Source organism: Sinocyclocheilus grahami, unplaced genomic scaffold, assembly GCF_001515645.1.
Source record: "Sinocyclocheilus grahami isolate Dianchi unplaced genomic scaffold, SAMN03320097.WGS_v1.1 scaffold1503.1, whole genome shotgun sequence".
NCBI classification, from domain to species: Eukaryota; Metazoa; Chordata; class Actinopteri; order Cypriniformes; family Cyprinidae; genus Sinocyclocheilus; species Sinocyclocheilus grahami.
Window position 1 is genome coordinate 276,323 of NW_015506682.1, and position 12,605 is coordinate 288,927.

Here is a 12,605-nt window from a genome sequence, read left to right on the forward strand (position 1 = left end):
AAAATTAGTCATTATAACATGTACAACATTAACATTCTTTTATTTGCAAAAATTAAGTTGTTTATTTATTTCTGATTTCCTGAACAATTTGGCTTCATTGTAATGAGGTTAATGATCTTTGAAAAACCATGCTTACGAACATACAATTACTTTATCTTGAGCTAATTAGCCAACTGTGGTAGTGTTCCTTGATTGGTGTTTACATTTGTTCAAGCTTGACAACCTTATCGCCTTTATTTTCTAATATATATTTCTCATTACAAATAAGAACAAAGATTAAATTGTAAGAAGGGTTGCTTATATGAGAGCATACAGTACATCTGAAACTGCTGAGGCTGGGAAGCTTTTTGACTATATTACTGACCAAGTACATTTTTCTCAGCGTACTGTCATTCTTAAAAAGAAAACAAATCATCAACCATCATTTGCTTTTTTGTGTGTGAAATATTAACTTCTTTTTTTTTTTTTAGATCATCTGCTATAGAAGACAAACTGAAATCTGAGTGCAGAGACAAGCAAAGGAATAGAAAGTATATTTTCATGTTGTATCACCTCTTTTACGGAGATTTTTGAATCAGGCCTAATGGAGGGTGATTTGGTCAAGGGCATCATCGTCATCCTCCCATCACCATCCCTTCGCCACATCCTGCCATCATCCCCGCACTTTTGCCTCTCACCATCCCTACGCCATCTCCTTGTCCACCTCCAAAACCCCCTCCATCCCTCCCTATTCTGTTGCTTGAACTTTATCATCTTCAGTCTTTGAAAAACAAAGTGCATAAGTGAATAGCTTGTGTGTGCGCAGTCTTTTTTATGTATTTTTTTCCTTCAGAAAATTGCATTGTAATTTTTATTTATTCACTGATGTAAAATTCTGTACTTTTTTAGTAAGGCCGGTATAACTGAAATGTTCTACAAATGGAAAAGATCCGCTGCCATAGCTTTTCACTTTTTTTTTATTTATGTTTTTTTATAATGTATTAAAATGTACTTGAGTATGTTTTTTAGTAATACAAATATACTATAAACATACTTGTATTTCAAGTGCATTTTTAATACATTTAGTAATATGTTTTGTTTTGTTTTTCCCCAAAGTATATATGCTGCTGTCCTTTTTTAGTGTACTTTATGAATATTTGTAATGTACACAACAATATATAATACATTAAAGTTTTCTAGATATCAAAGTGTGTATGTGTGTACATACTGAAAAAAGCAGCTTTATAATATACTAGTAGTGTAATGCTAATGCATTTCCAATGAGCTGAAATACAATTGAAATGTACTTGAAGTACATTAAAACGATGCTTCAAATATACTCTAACTGTAGTTCATGAAGTATTAAAAGCACATTTTAAATGTATTTTAAGAAATACACTTAAATTGCGGTAAATATACTTAAAGTGGTTCAATTTTAACACAATTTCAATATATTAAATATATTACAAATAGATTAAAATCCAACTTAAACATATCTTGAAAAATTTTAATATATTACTTTTTCACCTGGGACTTGCAGTTATATATACATATATATATATATATATATATATATACTGTATATAGAATATATAGAAACCTGCAGCGCGGTTCCTTAGCTGTGGAAACATTCCACAGTTATTCTTATAGCAAAAAATAAAAAATAAAATAAAGAGCTCCACTAAAGTCCTGACTGACCTCAGGCGTGTTGCTCTCACCTCCCTTGTGATGAAGGCAATGAAGAGGATTATTAAAAATCATATGACTAAAGAAATTGACCCACAGTTGTATCCACGACAGTTTGCGTATTGCACAGGCAGAGGGGTTGATGATACAAAAGTGTTTATTACAGATATTGAATATATTACAGACATTCACAGAAACCCAATTGAGATTGTTGAGGAGTGCAAGTACAAGGGTCCAATTTTTGACAATTTGTTGAAATTTACTTCCAACACAGAGGAGATACGGAAATGCCAGCAGCGGCAGTAAAAGCAACTCGTTTGGAGTTAGTAAGAAGATTCTCGCTATGTTCTACTTCTCCTATATTGAAAGTGTCACTATATTTTCCATTGTCTGCTGGTTTAATTTTATCAGTCTTCAAAATAGAAGTTGACTAGATTGCACAGTTAAAGTATGCTCAAAAATTATTGGCCTTCTTTTCAGGGCTTTTTAAGTGAACAGCAAATGCTGAGGTTGGCTGGCAGGATCTTACAAGACCCTTCACTTGTCCTGTTTTCTGTTTTTGAGTGGCTCCCCTGCAGAACACAAAGGAGGAAGGCAACCTTTGTCCCTAAAGTGGTGCAGCTTTAAAATTCCTAACCAACTCTGATCCCCCTGTTTACCATATAGTGTTTGAAAAAAAATAAAAATAAAATAATAATTATATATATATATATAGCAGCCTTTTTGCTCGTTCAATGGATTTGATTCACATGGATGCATGCGGAATAAATGAATTCAGAAGACATAAATGCATCCATGTGATACTGACATTACGCACGACTTGTTGACAGTTACTGTAAGTGTGTTGTAATCTGGGGCATGAAGATGTTTAATACTAAACCTCAGCTGCTAGCCTTGACCCGACCTACACTGTGTGATATAACTGTAGAGGAACACAACGTGTGACAGACGATCTGACAGTTATGTAAGCAGAAAAATAATCTGACAAGTATACCAAAGTTACTTGAAATGTTTGATACTGATTCCACTTGCTGCATAATAAACATCCCACATTTACAACAATATAAAGTATTATGGCAGTACAGTATAATATCAGATGGCCTTTCAGATATACCATGTTACTGTATGTACCATATTTCTATCACTAAACTTTACAAAAAATGACACAAAAATGACAAAAATAAAATTTTAGAACATAGTTATGGTACTTCTGAAGTATAAATCATAATCATAGTAAAATCATAATGATTTGTAGTCTTTATCTTGGGTGTGTTTGCTATCTCCACCTTTGATAGCTTAGATAGCCTGCATTAATCAAAGCTGAGATGGATAAAATATACATTATGGGGTTGCACTTTATTTTACAGTACGTGAACTAACCTGTACTTACAGTGTATTTACCTAAGAAAGTACTGGTAGTATATGTAACTACATGGATTAAGTTAGGTTTAGGGGTAGGTTCAGGGTTAGTACCTGGTTATTGCCCAGTTATTGTAATGAATATATTAAGTAAATAGGATGTACAGTACATGCGAAATATCCTTTAACTGTGAAATTAGTGCTACCCATTATGGAATGCTGTATAGGTCAGGTCAGGTCCCCTTTATTTACATAGTGCTTTATACAATACTGGTTGTGAGCATCTTTACAGTGTCAAACAGGAAAATAGTTAGTCAATAATGCAAGAATAACAAGGTTATTTTTCCAGCTAAAGTCAGTTCATTTATGATTCAGAGATGTCATCATCCAGTTCAGCTCTCTTCTAATAGTGTCTGTGCAATCAGTCAAGCGTCCCCAACTAAGCAAACCAAAACTCCATCTGTGACAGAAACTGAGAAAAAACCTTGGGAGAAACCAGACTCAGTCAGGGGGCCAGTTCTCCTCTGGCCAGACGAAACCAGCATGGCGTGGTTTAATTCCAGGCTGCAACACACGTCAGATTGTGCAGAGGACTCATCTGGTTCTCGTGGTCTTGTGCCGATGGTCGTCTAGTTGATGAGTTCTTCACAGGGGATCTGTCTCTAGGGTTCATCTAGTTGACATGGTCTCCGCTGACATTCAGGGCTGTAGAGGTCGTCTCTAGGTGCTGATCCACCATCTGATCTGGATACAGACTGGATCCGTATGGCTACGGTGACCTCGGAATCAGAATGAAAGAGACTAATATTAGCGTAGATGCCATTCTTCTTACGATGTAACGAGTACATCGGGTGTTATGAGAAGTGTTCCCGGTTCTGGTTGACCTAATTAATGCAGCCTAACAATCCTTTAATGGATTTGAATTATAGAAATGTGATAGTGTATTATGTGTATGCCAGGTTAAAGAGATGGGTCTTTAATCTAGATTTAAACTGACAGAGTGTGTCTGCCTCCCGAACAACACTAGGTAGATTGTTCCAGAGTTTGGGCTCTAAATAGGAAAAGGACCTGCTGCCTGAAGTTGATTTTGATATTCTAGGTATTATGAAATGGCCAGAGTTTTGAGCTTGCTCAAGTACTGAGGTGCTAAACCATTCAGGGCTTTATAAGTAATTAGCAAGATTTTAAAATGTATTCGTTGTTCAATCGGGAGCCAGAGCATTTTTGACAGAACCGGGCTAATATGGTCATACTTCCTGGTTCTAGTAGGAACTCTAGCTGCTGCATTTTGGACCAGCTGGAGTTTGTTTATTAAGCGTGCAGAGCAACCACCCAATAAAGCATTACAATAATCTAACCTTGAGGTCATGAATGCATTAATTAATGTTTCTGCATTTGACATTGAGGGCACAGGTCGTAATTTAGATATATTTTTAAGATGGAAAAATGCGATCTTACAAATGGTAGAAACATGGTTTTCAAAGGAAAGATTGCTATCAAATAGCCCTCCTACGTTCTTAACTGATGACGAAGAATTGACAGAGCAGCCATCGTGTTAGACAGTGTTTTAGGTTATTACATGCAGAGGTTTTTTGGTACCAAATACCAGGAAAGCAGGTCTAAATAAATACAATTATTGTCAAAAAAAAGAGAGACAGAAGCAGCAGTTGTGAGTGGGGTGGCCAACCTTAGCTTCGCCCTTGCATTAATTGTGTTAAATATTTTTAACGCGTTAAACTGAAAAAATGTATCGCCTACGTTAACGCGCTAATTTTGAAAGCACTACATTGTGTCATTTCACAATTACGTTTTTACTTACTATTGTCTTTGAAATATTGTTAAAGTAGGCTACTGCTAACAAGCATTTATGGTAAACTAAAATATACTTTAATGTCATGTCTATTTAAACTTGTATGTCATGTATTTAAATATATTTGTAATTGCACAAATTTGTTGAAGTTACAATTTAGTATAATATATTTACCTCAATTGTCATATTGAATAACTCTATACATGTGCTTTAGTATGTTAGTCAACAAGTCCAAGTATTGTATATAGTACTTTAAAACATGACAAAAGATTATTAAACATAATGATTTAAAAGGTACTTCAAAAATGAACTTTTTTGTCATCAATTACTCTCCCTCGTGTTGTTCCACACCTGTATGGATTTCTTTCTTCTGTTGAACACAAAAGAAGATATTTTGAAGAATGTTGGTAACCAAACAGTTGTTGGTAGCCATTGACTTCCATAGTATTTACCCCAATTTACTAAGAAAGTCAATGGCTACCAGCAACTGGTTACTAACATTCTTAAGGGCATCTCTGTCTGACCACTAGAGTGCACTCTATGACAGACACAACAGTCTTGCAGGAGCTCTTAAAGGAATAGTTCACCCAAACATTCTGACATTATTTGCTCCACTCATGCTCCACTTTTATTTAAGATGCAGTGAAAATGAATGGTGACTGCAGCTGCCAGTCGCTCACATTCTGTCTAGCTTTTGTGCTCAACAGAAGAAAGTCAAACAGGTTTGAAATGATATGAGGGTGAGTAAATTAAGACAGAATTATAAATTGTTGAATGAACTATACCTATAAGGATATTAAAGGAAAAGTAAAGCCTGTCACTTATAAGCAAAACATTTGAAGTTTGATTTCTCCCCAATAGTGTAAACACTGTGATGCTTTAAATGCATCCATATATGTAGTTTCCTTTCAGTTAATTACAATTGCTTGTGTTGTTTCTGAAATACGGTTAAAGTGTGATGCCGAATGTACTGGCAAGCATTTATAGAAAACATTTCAATTGCAATTTGTTGAAATACATTGTGTCTTGTATTTAAATATATTTCTTTTTACACATTTGTATTGATGAGGTTACAATTTGCTAACTCTGCATATGAGTTCACTAATGTGAGTGGGTTTGAGTTCCTGGCTGAAGTCACAGTGCAGGACTGTGCTCTAAACTCAAGAATTCCCAACTTGCTCCTCATAAATCAGACCAAAGCACACATATCCTGCACAAAGACCCTTCATCACATATTAGCAAACATCAGCCGAGGTCAGTGCGGTTCACTGTCAGTGGTCTGAGATGTGTTTTTAGAGGAAACTTGAAAAGATTGATCCTGTTTGTTGTGTGAAGAAAGCCTCTCTCCCATGAGTCACACTAACCACACACTTGTTTCAAAATGAACGCAGGCTGTTCGGTCAGGACTTTATTACTGGATTGCCAGCTGAAGTTGACTATTTATCTTCTATATTCTCTTTAGATGATCATGACCTCTGAGGGGCACAGAGAAACCAAAACTCCATCGGTGACAGAATGGAGAAAAAACCTTGGGAGAAACCAGGCTCAGTCGGGGGGCCAGTTCTCCACTGACCAGACAAAACCAGCAGTTCAATTCCAGGCTGCAGCAATGTCACATTGTGCAGAGGACTCAACTGGCTCCTGCAGTCTTGGCCGTCTGAGACAAGGTCTTGGTTACACTTTATTTCGATAGTCCACTTTAGACATTCTACTAACTGTAAGTAACTTTGTAACTACATGTCAACTACATGTCAACTAATTATCATTAATTTGCAACTACATGTCTACTAACTCTCAGAGTAGACTGTTAGGGTAGGTTTAGGGTTAGTAGAATAAGCTGACAAAGAAAGTGTTAGAAGATATTGAGCAGACAGTCTACTAATACTCTACTAACTGCTAGTTGACATGTAGTTGCAAAGTTACTTACTGTTAATAGAATGTCTAAAGTGGACTATCGAAATAAAGTGTTACCAAGGTCTTTACTGGGGATCTGTATCTGGGGCTCATCTAGTTGTCCTGGTCTCTGCTGACTTTCAGGGCTGTAGAGGTCCTCTCTAGGTGCTGATCCACCATCTGGTCTGTTGCAGTCTGCGGTTTGTTTTGACCAACAGGTCCCTATAATGACTTCATGTCGTGCTATTTAATCTTTTTCTTATTTTACTATCACTGGATAGATTTGCTATTGAAAACTGAACCACAGTGAACGACCGCAAGAGTACCATCATCTTGAAAGTAAGGCGCACTTACAGTATAAGCACCCTACTACATCTATACTTATACACAAATTAGGTTTAACCAGCGATCGGCTGCTTTCTGTTGCTATTCCGCCAAGTAGTTTAGAGAGTAAGCATGCAGAAAGCTCACAGGATGCGTTCTTTGAATTTAATTTAGCTTTGCAGGATGTTTTGTCAGTTTAGTCGTGTCTATCTGTTTTTCATTGTCTTGTAAACTCAACTGTTTTAACCAGTGTCAAGTTTTAAAAACCTTAACAACTCCTCTTTAGACCGTCGTGTTCTGTTCCATTCTGTTGTATATATTGAAAAAATGCATTGTGTGATCATTGTGATGTGAAACATATTTTATTTATTTATTTAATTTGTGTGCCATTGTAATTTCACTTAGATATATGTCAACATAGGGGATAAAAGATTATCACAATTTCCATTTCTTACCGACTTTAAGGACATGAAGTGTTATTACACAACCATCCATACATTTATAATGGTCAATATATCCTATAATAAGAATATATGTCCTCATTTTCTAATTCACAGATGGATATTTCAATGATACAGTGGTCACTGGACTAGAAGCGTTACCAGTTTTCAATTTAGACATTTGATCACCCCCCCCACACACACACACACACACACAGGTTTGTTTTTGTGAAAAGTGGGGACATCCCATAGGCGTAATGGTTTTTATACTGTACAGACCGTATATTCTATTGCCCTATTCTATTTACCAACCCTACCCCTAAACCTACCCCTCACAGGAGAGTTTGTGCTATTTCAGATTTTCAATACACTCCATTCTGTGTGATTTATAAGCGTTTTGAAAAGTGGGGACATCCCATAGGCGTAATGGTTTTTATACTGTACAGACCGTATATTCTATTGCCCTATTCTATTTACCAGCCCTACCCCTAAACCTACCCCTCACAGGAGAGTTTGTGCTATTTCAGATTTTCAATACACTCCATTCTGTGTGATTTATAAGCGTTTTGAAAAGTGGGGACATCCCATAGGCGTAATGGTTTTTATACTGTACAGACCGTATATTCTATTGCCCTATTCTATTTACCAGCCCTACCCCTAAACCTACCCCTCACAGGAGAGTTTGTGCTATTTCAGATTTTCAATACACTCCATTCTGTGTGATTTATAAGCGTTTTGAAAAGTGGGGACATGGGGTAATGTCCTGAAAAGTCCCCTTCTCCTTGTCATACCTGTCATACCTTTGTCATTATACAAATATGTGTCCTCATATGTCACAAAAACGCGCGCGCGCACACACACACACACACACACACACAGACACAGACACACACAGGAGTAAAATTAGCTAATAGAAATGAATAAGTCCCACTAAATGGCTGAATTTTGAACATCTACAGTATGAATATTCAAGAGAGAATGCTTTATCAGATGATACTGCATGAATCATAGTGGTCAAGTGAGATTACAGGCGATGGTGATGATGAAGGTGGTGATGATGATGAAGGTGTGTGGTTTGGCCTTCTTTCCATTCATCACTTGGTTGCTGATGGGCTGAACTTACACACACCCCCACACACACACACACACACACACACACACACACATGTGCGCGTACACACTTACTGTAAATCCTGCCTGACCACAAGGTGCACATTACAAACACACACTAGAAAATGATATCATATGGTAAAACTTTTCCATAGCTATTTCAGAAAACTTCACAATTACATTCTGTGATGACTTTTCATAATGTGTCTTACCGTATGTTTAGTGTGTGTGTGTGTGTGTGTGATTTACAGCTGAAATAATGTTTCAAATACTGTAATAATCAAAAGGGTTTTACAAAGTGATGTCATAGCAGATTTTAAATTTAACAAAAAAATTTATCTTTTGTTTTCTAATATATCATATGGTAAAACTTTTCCATAGCTATTTCAGAAAACTTCACAATTACATTCTGTGATGACTTTTCATAATGTGTCTTACCGTATGTTTAGTGTGTGTGTGTGTGTGTGATTTACAGCTGAAATAATGTTTCAAATACTGTAATAATCAAAAGGGTTTTACAAAGTGATGTCATAGCAGATTTTAAATTTAACAAAAAAATTTATCTTTTGTTTTCTAATACTCACAATTGAGTCCTCCTGTAAGAGTGTTTTATTTTTTATTATAAATTAAATATTAGAAATATATTATACAAATTATTATATTTCTGACAGATTTTTTCCCCTCCACTTTGATGTGGCTAAAATCTGGTTTGGTTCTGTTTGCTTAATGAGGATTTTACACACCAGATTTCTGACCCCTGAAATAAACCATATTGAAAACCATCTATTTACCTTGAATCAAAAGTTAAAGGGATAGTTCACCCAAAAATGATAATTCTGTTATTAATTACTCATCCTCATGTTGATCCAAACCTGTAAGACCTTGGTTCATCTGTGGAACTCAAATTAAGATATTTTTGATGAAATCTGAAAGTTTTCTGACCCTCCATAGACAGCAATGGAACTACCAAGTTCAAGGCCCAGAAAGGTAGTAAGGATATTGGTAAAATAGTCCATGTGACATCAGTGGTTCAACTGTAATGTATGAAGCTACGAGATTACTTTTTGTGTGCAAAGAAAACAAAAATAATGACTTTAGACTTCCGTTAGTCTTCGACGCACGTTCACAGTACCACGACGCATGCTCTTGGATTTCATGAAAAATATCTTCATTTTTGTTCCGAAGATGAACGAAGGTCTTACGTGTTTGGAATTACATGATGGTGAGGGTCATTTTTGGGTGAACTGTCCCTTTAATTAAAAACACGGAACAGAAGAACTTACAGCGTGACAACAAAATTTACCCAAAACCATAGGATTTGGCAGCCTAATTTTATTAGTATCCATACAAAACATTTATAAATATTTTTAGTATGATTGTGTATATTGCTGAAACATAATAGATGGATATTTTGACATCATGTGAAACATAAAAGTATTTTACGCATGCATAAAAAATGGTTCTTATAAATGCATGTATACTTACATTTTACTATTACAGATATTTTGGCATCTTACCCCACCCCTACTCTAAATGTAACTATGTTCTCAAATATATAAAAATATAATTGAAAGATAAATGAGCAGTGGCAATTTTATTTGCAATTTACTTAGATTCTAAGAAACTAAGTATTAGAATGCTCTAAAGTGCTCTAAATATTAGCTGCTTTGCAAAGATTAAAATAATTCACAACTATTAGATTTGTGATATTTTTTGTACTTAACATCTTAAAATAACGTTATTTTCACAGTTAGTTTTGGTGTCACTCAAAGAATGTCTGTGCAGGACTCCAGACAGAGGCTAATTTTATTCTAGTTTAATCAAATGTTTCAGCCAATCAAACCAGTGTCAAACTAGATGGAATTCTAAATCATAAATCGTTTGGTCTCGTACTGTATCGCATATCTTGTCAGTGTCGTGTACTTGCTTAGTCCTTTCTTGTGATAAACAGTAAAGTGTGTTGAAGCGCTAACAAAAGACAGTGAAGAAATACTCTTTGAGAGAAGCAGTCAATCAGCGGAAGTTAAAAGCAGCTCATAAGTGTATTTATTTCTTGTCTCATTTGTGTTTAGCGCAGTTGTCATTGCTTGGAAACGCTTGTTTTGTTTTCTGTGTTGAGATGTGCTTAAGTCGCGTTTGGTCTCGTACTCTAACGCATACCATAGTCATTCAAGACTAAACCTCATGGCCCTGACAGAGACGTGGATCAAACCAGAGGACACTGCCACACCTGCAGCACTCTCCAATAATTTCTCATTTTCCCACACTCCCCATCTGACTGGAAGAGGTGGAGCTACTGGTCTGTTTATCTCTAATGATTGGACATGTATTCCTTTACCTTCTTTGGGTATTACCAGCTCCTTTGAATCACATTCAGTCACTATTACCCACCCTTTTAAAATCCATTTTGTAGTTGTTTATCGACCCCCAGGACCACATGGTAACTTCTTGGATGAATTAGATGTGCTACTCTCAACCTTTCCTGAGGATGGTACTCCCCTAGTTATGCTTGGAGACTTCAACATCCTCCTAGATAAACCTATGGCTGCAGACTTCCACACTCTGCTTGCCTCTTTTGATCTCAAGAGAGTATTAACTACGGCTACTCAAAAATCAAGGCAACCAACTGGACCTTATTTACACACGACACTGCTCCACTGATCATGTGCTCGTTACTCCACTGTACACCTCGGATCACTTCCTCCTCACTCTTAACCTCAACATGGTTTCTGACACAACACATACCCCTCCACATGTCACTTTTCAACATAACCTATGCTCACTCTCACCCTCCCGGCTATCTACTATGGTTTCAACTTCGCTTCCTCCCCCTAAACAGTTAGCATCTCTTGATGCTAACAGTGCTACTGATACTTTCTGCTCCACTCTTATATCTTGTTTAGACACTGTCTGCCCCTTGTCTTCCAGGTCAGCCCATACCACTCCTGCTGCTCCTTGGCAGTCTGATGTTCTCCGCGAACATTATTCTAAGCTCAGGGCTGCTGAAAGGGTATGGCACAAATCAAAAAATCCTACTGACCTTAATGTGAATCAGTCACTCCTCTCTTCCTTTTCTGCTAATGTCTCCACTGCTAAAAGAACATACTATCATAACAAAATTAACAATTTATCTAATTCTCGCATTCTCTTTAAAACATTTTCCTCCCTCCGTTGTCCTCCTCCTCCCCCTCCTTCATCAATTCTAACAGCTGAAGACTTTGCCAAATTCTTCATTAATAAAATTAAAACCATCAGTTCACAATTTTCCACACCACAATCTGTCAAGCACATCTTACCAGCAAACATACACTCATTCACATCTTTCTCTTCACTCTCTGAGGCAGAAGTCTCCAAACTTATCCTTTCTAATCCTCCTACTACTTGGTCGCTTGATCCTATTCTATCTCATCTCCTTCAAGCCATTTCTCCTGCAGTTGTACCTGCACCCTCTCACATCATTAACACATCCCTTCACACTGGTGGAGTTTTCCCCTCAGCATTTAGACAGACTTGTATAACTCCTCTACTTAAAGAAACCATCCCTTAACCCATCTCTTTTAGAGAACTACAGACTAGTTTCCCTTCTTCCTTTAATTGCAAAAACACTTGAACGAGCTGTGTTCAACCAAGTTTCTGCCTTTCTTACACAGAACAACCTCCTCGACAGCAACCAGTCTGGTTTCAGAAGTGGACATTCAACTGAAACTGCCTTGCTCTCAGTTGTTGAAGCCCTAAGACTGGCAAGAGCAGCTTCCAAATCTTCTATACTTATCTTGCTGGAACTGTCCGCTGCTTTTGACACGGTTAACCACCAGATACTCCTGTCAACCCTATTGGCAAAGGGCATCTCAGGAACTTCACTCCAGTGGTTTGAGTCTTACCTCTCTGATAGGTCCTTCAAGGTATCTTGGAGAGGTGAGGTGTCCAAGTCGCAACATCTAACTACTGGGGTGCCTCAGGGCTCAGTTCTTGGACCACTTCTCTTCTCTGTCTACAAGGCATCA